The sequence below is a fragment of the Panthera uncia genome, chromosome B1, assembly GCF_023721935.1.
Source record: "Panthera uncia isolate 11264 chromosome B1, Puncia_PCG_1.0, whole genome shotgun sequence".
NCBI lineage: Eukaryota > Metazoa > Chordata > Mammalia > Carnivora > Felidae > Panthera > Panthera uncia.
In genome coordinates this window covers 76,497,483-76,511,674 of record NC_064811.1, presented here as the reverse complement: position 1 = coordinate 76,511,674, position 14,192 = coordinate 76,497,483, and the positions used below count along the sequence as shown (strand labels likewise).

Here is a 14,192-nt window from a genome sequence, read left to right as displayed (position 1 = left end):
GGTGGTTTAGTCTCTTAAGTGTTGGGCTTCGACTCAGGTCATGATCTCGAGCCCCAAGTCAGACTCTCTGCTGTCAGCACAGAGCCTGGAGCCTGCTTTGGATCCTCTGTCCCCCTCTCTCTCTGCCCCTCCCCCACTGGTTCTCTCTCTCTCTCTCAAAATAAATAAATAAACTTAAAAAAAACTACAATGAGATATCACCTCACAACCTGTCAGAATGGCTAAAATAATAACACATGAAACAACACTATTGGCAAGGATGCAGAGAAAGGGGAATGCTCTTGCACTGTTGGTGGGAATGCAAACTGGTGAAGCCACCTTGGAAAGCAGTATGGAGGTTCCTCAAAAAGTTAAAGTAGGACTTCTCTACAATCCAGTAATTGTACTACTAAGTATTTAGCCAAAGAATATAAAAATATTAATTCAAAGGTATACAGGTACCCTGGTATTTATAGCAGTATTATCTATAATAGCCAAATTATGGAAGCAGCAAGTGTCTAGTATATACATATGTGTGTGTATATGTATAATGGAATATTACTCAGCCATAAAAAGGAACAAATCTTATCATTTGCAATGACATAGATGGAACTAGAGAGTATTATGCTAAGCAAAATAAGTCAGTCAAACCATATAATTTCATTCATATGTGGAATTTAAGAAACAAAACAGATGAGTAGAGGGACAAAAAAAAAGAGAGAGGCAAACCAAGATATAGACTCTTAACTATAGGGAACAAACTGATGGGGACAAGAAGGGAAGTAGGCATGGGGATGGGCTAAGTAGGTGATGGGGATTAAGGAGTGCACTTGTGATGAGTACCAGGTGTTGTATGGAAGTGTCAAATAACTATATTGTACACATGAAATTAATATTACACTGCATGCTAACTGGAATTTATATAAAAACTTAAAAAAATAGCCCCCATTAGAAATATATATATATATATATATGCACAGCGATTCTCACTGAAGCAGTTGGAGAATATAAAATTGACAAAACCCCAAATTTCCGTCAATAAGAAATTGTTTAAATAAATTGTAGTGTATACATACAATGTTGTGTTTAGTAGCAATTAAAATACATAGGAATATATTTGATGACAGAGAAAAATATCCATGACTTTTCTTGATAGACATAATTTTAAAATAATTTCAGATTTATTAAAAAAAAAAAAAAAGTGCTGAGGCACCTGGCTGGTTCGGTCGGTTAAGTAACCAACTCTTGGCTTGGACTCAGGTCATGATCTCATGGCTCATGAGATTGAGCCTGGAGTCGGACTATGCACTGACAGGGCAAAGCCTGCTTGAGATTCTCCCTCCCTCTCTCTCTGCCTCTCCCACTCACTCTCTCAAAGTAAATAAGCATTTAAAAAAAAAAAAAAGTGTTACAATTTATATGACATTTCAAGGGACTCTGGATAGCTGAAATTCTTGAAAAAGAACAAAGTTAAAGGTCTTATACTTCCTAATTTGAAAACTTATTATGAATTTGAAATAACCAAGACGGTGTGGTATTGGCATAAAGACAGACGTATATGTCAATGAAACAGATTAGTCAAAAATAAACACTCACATATATGATCAAATGATTTTCAACAAGGATGCCAAGACCATCCAGTGGGGAAAGGATAGTTTCTTCAACAAATGCTGTTAGGAAAACCGGATATCGACATGCAAAAGAATTAAGTTGGACCTTATTTAATGCCATGTACAGAAATTAACTCAAAGGGATCAGAGACCTAAAACTGAGACCTCAGTTAGTGATAGAATTACCACATTATCTAGCAATTCCAATTCTGGATATATATCCAAAATAATTGAAAGTAGAATCTCAAAGAGATATTTGCACACCTGTGTTCGTAGTAGCACCATTTATAATAGACAAGAGGTACAACAACCCAAATGTCTACTGGTGAATGAATGGATAAAGGTATGTGGATATGAATAGTATATACAATTTAGTCTTTAAAAAATGAAATTCTGACTATTATGGACTGAATAGTCATAATTTCTATGTTCCCTAGAAATTCAGATGTTGAAATCTTAATCCCCAATGTAATAGTATTAGGAGGGCCTTTGGGAGGTACTTAGGTTTTGATGAGGTCATGTGGGTGGAGACTCCATGATAGAGTTATTGTCGTTATAAGAAGAGGAAGAGGCTAGAGCTTTCTGTTCCCATCATATGTGGACATAGCAAGATGTATGTAAGTCAGAAAGAAAGCTTTCACCAGAAGTGGACTATGCTGGCACTCTGATCTTCCCATTTCCACAACTGTGAGAATTGTCTATGGTTTAAGCTACCCAGTCTATGGTATTTTGTTATAGCAGCCTAAGCTGACTTAAGACACTTAACACACAACAATGTGGATGAAGTTAGAGGACACTGAGCCAAGTGAAAAAAAAACAGTCAAAAAAGACAAATATTGTAAGATCTCACTTGCACAAGGTGTTTAGAGTAGTCAAATCCATAGAGATGGAAAGTCGAATGCGCAGTCACCAGGGACAGGAGGGAGGGGGACATGAAGAGTTATTATCTAATGGGTATAGAGTTTTAGTTTTGCAAAATGAAAAAGTTCTGAAGATTGGTTGCACAACAACGTGAATAACATCTTAACACTACCCAACTTTACATTTTATTTATTTATTTATTTATTTATTTATTTATTTTTAACATTGATTTATTTTTGAGGCAGAGAGAGACAGAGCATGAATGGGGTAGGGTCAGAGAGTTAGGGAGACACAGAATCTGAAACAGGCTCCAGGCTCTAAGCTGTCAGCACAGAGCCCGACGCGGGGCTCGAACTCACGGGCTGCGAGATCATGACCTAAGCCGAAGTCGGCAGCTTAACCGACTGAGCCACCCAGGCGCCCCAACTGAACTTCACATTTAGAAGTAGTTAAGATGGTAGATTTTATGTTATGTGTTTTTCACCAGAATTAAGAAATGGAACCACATGAATGAGTTCCAAAAAATAAGTCATTTAAATTTAAAGGGAAAAATCAAGAATGTAGTACAAGTAGTTCCTGTATCCCCCTCACCCAGTTTTGCTTATTGTTTAAAAAAATTTTTTTTAAATGTTTATTTTTGAAGGAGAGAGAAAGAGAGAGAGAGAGAGAGACAGTGCGAGCAGGGGAGGGGCAGAGAGAGAGGGAGACACAGAATCAGAAGCAGGCTCTGGGCTCCGAGCCGTCAGCACAGAGCCTGATGGGGGCTCGAACTCACAAACCGTGAGATCATGACCTGAGCTGAAGTCGGATGCTCAACCCACTGAGCCACCCAGGCGCCCCACCCAGTTTTGCTTATTGTTAACGTCTTACATTAGTATGGTACATTTGTCACAAGCAATGAATCCATATTGATACATTATTTTTTTCTCTATCAGTCATTATTTAAAAAAAATTAATTAGAATTTTTAAAATGTTTATTTATTTTTTGGGAGAGAGAGAGAGAGAGAGTGAGACAGAGCACGAATGGGGGAGGGACAGAGAGAGAGGGAGACACAGAATATGAAGCAGGCTCCAGGCTCTGAGCTGTCAGCACAGAGCCCAATGCAGATCTCACGAGCAGTGAGATCATGACCCGAGCTGAAGTCAGACGCCTAACTGACTGAGTCACCCAGGTGCCACTAATTAATTTATTTTTTAATTTACATCCAAGTTAGTTAGCATGTAGTGCAACCATGATTTCAGAAGTAGATTCCAGTGATTCATCCCGTGTGTAACACCCAGTGTTCATCCCAACAAGTGTCTTCCTTAATTGCCCCTTGCCCATTTAGCCAATTCCTCCTCCCACAACCCCTGTAGCAACCCTCTGTTTGTTCTCTATACTTAAGAGTCTCTTATGTTTTGTCCCCCTCCCTGTTTTTATATTATTTTTGCTTCCCTTCTCTTATGTTCATCTGTTTTGTATCCTAAATTCCTCATATGAGTGAAGTCATATATTTGTCTTTCTCTGACTGACTAATTTTGCTTAGCATAATACCCTCTAGTTCCATCCACATAGTTGCTGACACATTATTAATAACTAACCTCCACATTATATTCAGATTTTACTATTTTTGTCCCTAATGTTCTTTTTCTGTTCCAGGATCCTATTCAGGATACCACATTACACTTAGGTGTCATGTTTCCTTAGCATCTTTGGTGTGTGACATTTTTTCACACTTCCTTGTTTTTGAGGAACGCTAGTCATATATTTTGTAGAATACACCTCAATTTAAAGTTGTCTGGTGTGGGGCACCTGGGTGGCTCAGTCGGTTGAGCGTCCGACTTCAGCTTAGGTCATGATCTCGTCGTCCATGAGTTCGAGCCCCGCGTCGGGCTCTGTGCGGACAGCTCAGAGCCTAGAGCCTGGAGCCTGGAGCCTGTTTCAGATTCTGTGTCTCCCTCTGTCTCTGACCCTCCCACATTCATGCTCTGTCTCTCTTTGTCTCAAAAATAAACGTTTAAAAAAAATTAAATAAAAAAGAATAAAGTCTGGTGTTTTTCTCATGGTTAGACTGGGGTCATGGGTGTTTGGGAGGATGAGGATGAAGATGAAGTATGGTTCTCATCATATTAAGTGTATTTGCTATCAACTTGGCTTATCACTGATGATATTAACCTTGATCACCTGATCAAGGGAATGTCAGGTTTCTTCACTGTAAATACACTTTTATCTCTTTCTTCTTTTACTTTCCATACTCTACTCTTTGTAAACAAGTGACTAAGTGCAGCCCAAAATCAAGGGGAGGAGGGAGTTAAGCTTCACCTTCTTGAGGAGGAAAGTACCCACAGAAACTATTTTGGAATTCTTTTGTGTGGGAGATTTGTCTCTTTCCCTTTAACTTATTTTTTAAGTCATTTATTTATATCAGTATAGACTTATAGATATTAATTATATACTTTGAGTTATAATTCAATACTATGCTATTTATTTTGCTCTTAAATTGTTTAGTTTTAACTATTGGGACTTTTTTTTTTTTTGGTTGGCTCCTGTGTCCCATTATTTAGTTTTTGGATGTTTCCTTACTTTCTGACACTACAAGATGCTCCAGTATCATGTTGTATTTTCCCTCACCTCGTCTTAGAATTGGTCATTCTACAAAGGATCCCTGATTCCTTTTATTGGAGAATGGTATTAGAAACCAAGTTCTGAAATGTTTGTTGAAAATGTTTGTTGCCACTGGAGTATCATTGCTTCTAAGCCCTGGACAGAACTAAAAAATATTTGTATGTGTACTAACCTGTGTATGTACACATTTGCATCAGTATTGCTTTACCCATCTCTATCTACAGTAACCTAAAACAGTTCATACTGGGGGCTGAGTGGCTCAGTTGGTTAAGTGTCTGACTCTTGATTTTGGCTCAGGTCATGACCTCATGGTTCATGAATCTGAGCACTGCATCAGGCTTCATGGTGACAGCTTGGAGCCTGCTTGGGATTCTGCCTGCCTCTCTCCTGCTTACTCTCTATCTCTCTCTCAAAAACAGAAAACAAAAAACAAACAAACAAAACCCAGTTCATACTGATGTCTTCAAATCTAATCTAGCATGCAGTGTTCCTTCTTGCCTTCTCCTTTTACATCTCTACATTCTTCTTTTCCAATAGTGAGAAGCCTCCTCCCACCATCAGCCATACATTTACTAATTTGTTCAATCCCAGCATGTGTGTAACAGTATCAGAATCATTAGCTTTTACTCCAGTATGAAATGACAGTATTTATGTCGTTCCTTTTTGCTTTAGTTTTACAGTGTGAAGGTGTGAAGTTATTAAAAGGTGATTTTCAAGAAAGTGCTTAAACTTTACTCTTAAAAAATGTTTTGAAATTATACAAAATATATACAACTACATTATTATTATGAAAGACTGAGGGAATGTAGAGGATAAGACACAAAACATGGCTAGGAGTTTGGTTTATATCTTTCTTAATTTTTTTTTTTAATGTTTATTTGAGCAGGGAAGGGACAGAGAGAGAGGGAGACACAGAATCAGGAAATAAATATGTCATGCTCTCTCTGACAGCTGTAGGAGAGAATATTCCTTTCTTTTTCTAGCTTCTGGTGTTCGTTGGTAATACCTGGCGTTTTTTGGTTGGTAGATGCAGTGCTCCAGGCACTCGACCATCATGTCCCTACGGATCTTCGCAATATCTTCTCTCTGTGGGTGCCCCTGCTTACACAATGTTTCTCTCTCTTGTAAGGACACCACTCATATTGGATTGGGGGCCATTCGACTTGTGTATGACCTCATCTTAACTAATCTGCAATTAACATTTTTTTTTTTTTTCAAATAAGGTCACATTCTGAGGTACTGGGGGGTTAGGGCTTTACCACAACTTTTAGGGGGACACAATTCTACCTGTAGCATTGACTTCTCATTTTTTGCTATCAAAGCCATTAAAATGAGAATGATTGTGAGTACTTTTCTGTGTATGTGTGTGATAGTCTTCAGACAGAGTTTCAGAAGAGGAATTATCAGGTCAAATGGTGCGTGCCTTATATTTTTGTAACATTCTGCAAAATTGTCTTTACAAAAAGATTCATTCATCTGCCATCTTCCCGACACTGTGTGAGAGAGCCCGTTCCACACATGCCTATGAATACTTACTGTTATTGTTTAAAAAAAAATATTGTCTTTCTATTGGGACAAAACATGATCTTAATAAAGTGGCAGATACAATATTTCCCTTTTTGGCTCTAAAGTAGCTTTGATTGTGTTCTAAATCTTTCAAAGCCTATTTTAACTTTTTTTCCTTCAGAACCCAGAGAGGAAAAAAAAGCTAACTCTTGGGTCTCAGTATCAGAGAGACCCATTCTTCCTTCTGTCCTCTCATCTGTCATCTGGGCTCTGCTCCAATCTCAAATTCTTTATTTCTTTTCCCAACTAAAAACAAATAAAAGTGGAAAAAATCTCCTGGATACATCAATGGATGCAAAAAGGTGTTGGGGATGGGGTTGATAAATGCTATTTATGCTAGCAATTTCTGAGCTTCAGTTAAACTGGTTAAAAGTTCCATCAATCACCCCTTATTTCCTAGTTAGACTTTTGTAGACTCTTGCAAAAGTGACCATTGTCATCTAAGAACACATCCTCAGAGTTTGGGGAGGGTACAGTAGCAGTTTTTCCAGGGATAGTGACTCCCATGTATGATTTACCATCTCTTGTGAGGCCTCCTGGTACCTGTACCTGTGCTTGATGCATAGAACTCCAGACACAGTTGATGAAACCATGAATGAGCAGAAATTTTTACATCATAGCCACCTACATCAACCTGCTTTCTCCCTCTACCAGGTGAAAGTCTCCTTCTATTTTAAAAGAGAAGCATCCCCATCTTCACCGTGGCAGGCCAAAACTTTACAAAGGTTAACAGATGTCCAGTAGATTTTCAGAGGGTTGCCCTAGAGAACTGAGTACTAACCAGTATGTGAAAGAACTGCCTAAAGCCAGGAGAAGAACCCACCAAAAAATTAGGGGGAACAGTAACCAGGGCTCAGATAGGGTCAGGGGTAGAATCTGCTCCCATCAGCTACAGTGGAAAACCTCAAAATCCACAGGGTAATGGACAGAGGAGTTTAGTACTAGAGTAAACACAGCACTTGTCCCTCCTAACAAATGTTGAAAACAAGACCCAAAAGGATTAAGTAAAACTCAGAAATGTTTATAGGAATACAAAAATATCCAGGAACCAAAAAGCCAACATTCACAATTTCAAGGATCAGTGAAAAATTACCATGCAAAGAAGCAGGCAGATATCATGCATAATGAGAAAAATCAGTTAATTAAAACTGACCCAGAGTGGCACAGATATTACCACCAGCAGATAAGGACATTAAAATAGTTTTACTGCAATCTATGCCATAGTTTAAAAAGCTAAAGGGAAGATTAAATGTGTTGAGACATAAAAGATTAAAAAAAGCAAATCAAATTTCTAGAGATGAAAACTCTAACGTCTGAGAGAAAAAATACACTGGAAGAGGGGCACTCAGTCAGTTAAGTGTCTGGCTCTTGATTTTGGCTCAGACCATGATCTCATGGTTGTAGAACTGAGCCCCACATCAGGCTCTGTGCTGATGGTGCAGATCCTGCTTGGGATTCTCTCTCTGTTTCTCTCCTCTCTGCCCCTACACCCCGCCCCTCAAAATAAATAAATAAATAAATAAATAAATAAATAAATAAAAATAAATAAATAAATAAAAACTTAAAAAAATACACTGGAGGGAATATAAACTACATATCGCAGAAGAAAATATTAACAAACCTGCAGACTGAAATAGAAACTATCCAAAATGAAACATAGACAAAAACTTAAAAAAGGAACAGAGTATTAGTTATGAGAAAAAAACTTCAAGAAACCTAATGTGCATGTAATTTAAGTCCCTGAAGGAATTTAGAAAAAATATTTAAAGAAATAATGGCTGAAAATTTCCAAATTTGATGAAGATCATAAACCTATAGATCCAAAAATTTCAATAATCTCTAATCACAAGAAACAGAAAATGGCATCATGGCACATAATAAATTGCTCAAAACCAGTGGTTTTGAAAAGAAAAATATGAAAGGAGCCAGGATGAAAAAACATGTTATGTATATAGAGGAACAAGAATAAGCATGACATCAGATTTCTTTTAAAAAAACAAGTCACATTTAAGAGTACAGTGAAGCAACAACTTTAAGGTACCAGAACAAAAAGCTAGAATTCTATATCCAGCAAAATGTTTCTCATCAGCAGATTTGTGGTACAAGAAGTGCTAAAGGAAGTCTTTCAACAAGAAAATGATACCAGATAAAATTGTGCATCTACACAAAGGAATAAAGGCACGGGAAATGCCAATTGCATAGGTAAGCATATGACTTTTTTTCTGTTATTTAAATTTTTAAAAAGATAATTAACTAAACAAAATTAATAATAGTGTACGTGGGGATAATACATATGTAGGACCAAAATGTAGGATAAAAAGAGCAGAAGGGTTGCCAAGGGAGAAATGGAAATAATACTCTTGTAAGGTTCTGATGCTATATGTGAAGTGACATACTATCACTTGAAGATAGTGATAAGTTAAAATGAGTCCGTGGTGACGGCCCTTAAGCCACCATTAAAATAATCAGGCAAAGATTTATAGCTAATAAATTGGAAAAGGAGAAAAAAAAGGAACCATAGAAAAGGATTAATCCAAAGGAAGTCTGAGAAAAGGAAGAGAGAGAGAACCAAGAACAGGTGGGACAAATAGAAAACAAATATCAAGATGGTAGATTTAGACCTAATGCTGCCAATAATCACATTACATACAATTGGTTTAAGGTCATAATGGGACATTATAAAGGTGCAGGTATTGGTTTTCCACAAATATTCTTCCCCTTTCTCAAATAATAAAACTTCTGACTACTACCTGTGTACATGATTGCCCAATAGAGACAACATTTCCCAGCCACCCTTGCAGCCAAATGTAGCCATATGACTACATCCTGGCCAAAGATCCAAAAACACAAACGTTGTGTACCTTTCTAAGATGTGCCCCGAAAAGGAGTGGTCTTGTGCACTCTGTTTTTTCCCCTTTTCCACAGTTTGGGAGATGGTGAAAGCCATCTTAGCCAACGTGGACCATCTTGTAATCGGATAAAGAAATGACATGTCAAGAACGGCAGGGTTACACTACCAACCCTTGGCTGTATACCTCAGAACTACTTCAGGAGAGAACAATAAACTTCTACCACATACAAGCTGCTTTCTTAATATGGTTTACCCCAAAGCATACTCTGAGATAAGGACTTGTTTGCCATTAATTTATTTGGGAAGTCATCCTAGGAAGCAAAGGCAAGAGAGAAAAGGCAATAAAGGTGCACTGATGTGTGGGTAACTGCTGGAGGCACATCCTACGGGATATGCCCCAAGAAACTCATCTTAAAATAACCCAGCTCTATTCAGGGATTCTGGGACATTTACTGACTAACTCCCTTTCCCACTGGATGGTGTTTCTTCCCTAGGGGATTTACTCTCCAGGGCTGTCACTTTTCCAGAAACTGCCTTCATGTGCCACTTCAGGTGAAGCTATCAGCAGTGTGGGGTAGCATCATGTCTGGGTAATAGAGTATTATTCTTGTGAGTATGTTTTCTCATGTGAAAGTAGCCCAGCTGTCACAATTAAAATGGAAAATTTCTGGGGCACCTGGGTGGCTCAGTCAGTTGAGTATCCAACTTCGGCTCAGGTCATGATCTCATGGCTCATGGGTTTGAGCTCAACATCGGGCTCAGTGCTGACAACTCAGAGCCTGAAGCCTGTTTTGGATTCTGTGTCTGCCCCTCTCTCTCTGCCCCTCCCCTGCTTGCACTCTGTCACACTCTCTCTCTCTCTCTCTCTCTCTCTCTCTCTCTCTCTCTCAAAAATAAATAAACATAAAAAATTTAAAAACATGGAAAATTTCTAATAAGAAAATTGTAATTATTTACTATTTTGCTCCAGAGATATTGGACTCAATCCTTTAAAAATAGTGCAGAATCACTACTTTTTTGATATTGCTTTATGGAATAAGAATAAGCATTAAGCACTCAGATTTGTGTAATCAACTAACACTTCACAAATTTGGTGTAAAAGCATTAATTTATGGCCTTTGTAATTTTAGTAATTACCTATTTTCCATTATTTTATTAAAATTTTCAAGGTCTAGCTGGTCATTTCTTTTGCTATTTATTATGGATATTCTGGCATCATGAGTTAGGTAATAATACCATAAATACTCAGCTTCTTTACTTGTTTGTCACATCACAAATTCCCAGACACCATACCTTAAATATTTTTACTAGTAAGCGTAGTATGTGTTTTATGTTGGGGTAATAAGTTATGTGCCCAGTACGTGGCCTCTGGTTTCTCATTTAATGCACAGTAGGTGTAAATTAATATATCACAGCACAGCTTTTCTGAGGGCTATAACTAGACTGTGCCTACAGCTGGTTTGCAGTAGAGAAAAGTCTCTTCTAAAAGAGCTACCACTTTGTGCTCATGTCCAAAATTTAAAGATTTCCTTCTTGGATGTGCCATATGTTTTACAGATTCTACTTTGTAGAACTTTTAAAAAAGGTCTTGGAGAAGCTCAAGAGTTTCAGGTAAGGAATTGTTTGTTTTTACATTGCTAGTAATTGGGAAGTTAATTTTTCATTACTAAGGTTTGACAAATATGTACTATAGGGAGATACTAACGTAAGATCTGATAGACATTTCAAAGTTATTTTGGGGGGCACGAAGAATGCTAATAGTTTTTAAAGTTATATTTTGTGAATGTATAAATGGAAATCAGGATATCATTCGAAAATGAATGACTACCATTTAATTTTTAAAAAACATTTCTTTAATGACTACATTTGGATGTACCATTCAAGCCAGTTTTAACACACCTAAGATTTTGGAAATGAGGTTATACAGTTATCCCTTCCATTAAAACAAAGGTTTCAGAATCCAGTACTGCTAGATTCCATCATTACTGCCCAAACCAGATATAAGATATCAGCAACTATATAAGTAAGGTGAAGACTTCCAATGACAAGAATAATTTGAAAGAATACATGATCAGAGTCTTCTGGTGTGACAGCTGATGGTGGATGAAATGGTACTTATTTTCAGGATATGAGTTTTACAGTTATAGAATAATGCTGTAAGATGAAGTTGCAAGAAAAATCATTATTATATACACTGTTCTTGGGAGTATCAGTCAGTGTAAACTTATATGTAGGGTAATTTGGTAATATTTCTCAAAAAACAAAATGTGCCTTTGGTCTAGCAATTCCATTGCTAAGAACTTATCTTACTTGAACTAACATACACAAATAATGTGTACATGGATGCCCATTTCTGCAGATTGTAATGCAAGAACTAGAAGGAATTTAATATATATCAACAGGAAATTAAGTAAGTTATAGAACAATCATGCGTGTGATGACATTCAACTATTACAAAGAATGAAGTTTATTTTTATGTACCAATGTGGAAATTTTCCAAAATATATTTTTAAGGGAGAAAAGAATGCAGAAAAGCAGGCATATTATGTTTCTCACATGCATAAAACAAATATGTGTGTGTGTATTTGTATTCTTGTATATATCCCCCAATTTTCTATAATGAAACCCAAGAAACTAATTTTATAGTTCATTCTGTGAGTAAGACTTGAGTTTGGAGTATAGAGAGTTATTTATTTTTTGCTTCCTGCCTTCAGTCTATTTGAATTTATAAAAAGAAAGTCATGTGCGTATGTAGTTTTTATTAAAAAAAATTACATTAAAAATAAAATTGAACTATTTTTAAAGACCTCCAACTTACTGATAATGAAACTATAGACAAAAATAATAACATAAGTTCATTGGAGGCGCCTGAGTGGCTCAGTCAGTTAAGTATCTGACTTCGGCTCAAGTCACGATCTCACGGTTTGTGAGTTCGAGCCCCGGGTCGTCGGGCTCTGGGCTGACAGCTCAGAGCCTGGAGCCTGCTTCACATTCTGTGTCTCCCTCTGTCTGCGCCTCTGCTGCTTGCACTCTGTCTCTTGCATTGTCTCAAAAATAAATAAACAGTAAAAAAATTAAAAAAAAAACAAAACCACATAGGTTCATTGATATTCTAATCCTAATCTTATTCAAACACACTACCTCTAAGGAATGACTTGGGTAAATTGATTTTTTCAGTGTTTAATATTTATTTTTGAGAGAGAGAGAGAGAGCACGAGCCAGGGAGGGGCACAGAGAGAGGGAGACACAGAGTCTGAAGCAGGATCTAGGCTCTGAGCTGACAGCACAGAACCCACTGGGGGACTCGAACCCACAAAGCGTGAGATCATGACCTGAGTGGAAGTAGGACACTTAACCGACTGAGTCACCCAGGCGCCCTGGTAAATTGGTATTTGATGACTTTTAGTTGTCTCTGATTTTACTTCTTTCATTTGGTTTGTTTGGTTTGTTTATTTACTTAATTCTGGTTTTTTGAGAGTAATCATTTTTCCTGATCTTGTTCTTATAAAATAATACTGGTTTACTAAAGAAGTCTATATAAGTTATAACCACATTTTGCAGGCATGGTTTAGTTTTCCAGTGTGTTAAGTTACAAAATAGCCACAGGCAAATTCCATTCTGGCAAATTCTCCATTATGAGTACTAAGGGATTGGAATGGGTTTTGGGGAGAGTTGCTACAGGATTTGCTAGCCATTGTCTCCATGGGGATCATGGGCTCCTATCTTTACTGAATTTAGTCTCTGAAAATGGGGCCTGAATATGATGTAGAAAGTTCCTCTCCAAGAAGAGTCCTTGCTTTGTTGCTCAAGCTGCATGGGTGTTTTGAGAACCACTTCTAGTCTGGAAGGAGAGGCTTATTTCTTTTATGCAATTTTTATTAGTGAAGTATTTAAAAATACTTTTATTGTCATTTATATTTTGGAAAGTATTGAAAAATATAAAGATGCAAGTATCAATCCTTTTATCCATCAGCTAGTCAAACATTCACAATCACACCCTCCGGGGACAGTTGTTAATATTATATTAGTATTGAGTATTTTTGTGCATTTGAAATACATAGTTGCATTAGATGCATCTATCACCTTATACTCTTTTTTATCTAAATTATATGCCTTTCCTCTCATTGTTGAAAACTGTTCCTAAACATAAATTTTCACAGATGCTTAATATTCCATTCTGAATTTACCATATTTTGCTCCATTGGTCTAAATTTGGATATTTAAGTCAATTCCATTTAAAATTTTTATCCATTATAAAGAAGGCTGCTAATAAAACTTTCTATAATAATTCCCACCTATAGTTCTGATGATAATTTTATTTGTTTCTGTTTCCTTTTTAAATTTTTGGGCATATTTTGGAATAAGGCTGCTAAGGTTTTTTTTTTTTTTTTTTTTCTTACTGCAAGTTTCACATATGTACGCAGGCAAACTAGCCATCTCAGATTAAGGGAAGAGTATTACAGAGATGTCAAGGGTCACTTGAACTGTTAGCATCTGTATTTATTTATCTGCATGCATCAAAATAATGAACAAAAAACTCAGGAAAAAAATTGGACTAAAATGGTTGAAATGACCATAGCTCTCATGTACGGTATTTGGTTCATCATAGTTCTCATCAAGTGCTTTATAAACAAAATAAATTTAAGTGTAATCTTGAGTTGCTGTTTAATAAAGTTGTTTCACTTCAGATTTCATTTGAAGTGAGAGATTTCTTGCTTAA

General features: G+C 36.8%; 1 long non-coding RNA gene across 3 annotated transcripts in view; it reads left to right on the top strand.

Annotated features, from left to right (window-relative positions):
- Positions 1 to 14,192, top strand: part of LOC125922938 (uncharacterized) — a 172,688-nt gene that overhangs the window by 98,724 nt on the left and 59,772 nt on the right. The window contains exons 3-5 of one of the 3 annotated variants that reach the window (XR_007457840.1): positions 8,714 to 8,823; positions 9,967 to 10,024; positions 11,030 to 11,083. This is a non-coding gene — a long non-coding RNA (uncharacterized LOC125922938). Of the gene's footprint in view, positions 1 to 8,710; positions 8,824 to 9,966; positions 10,025 to 11,029; positions 11,084 to 14,192 lie in introns of all 3 variants that reach the window. The other 2 variants (XR_007457839.1, XR_007457841.1) reach the window with 2 other exon arrangements.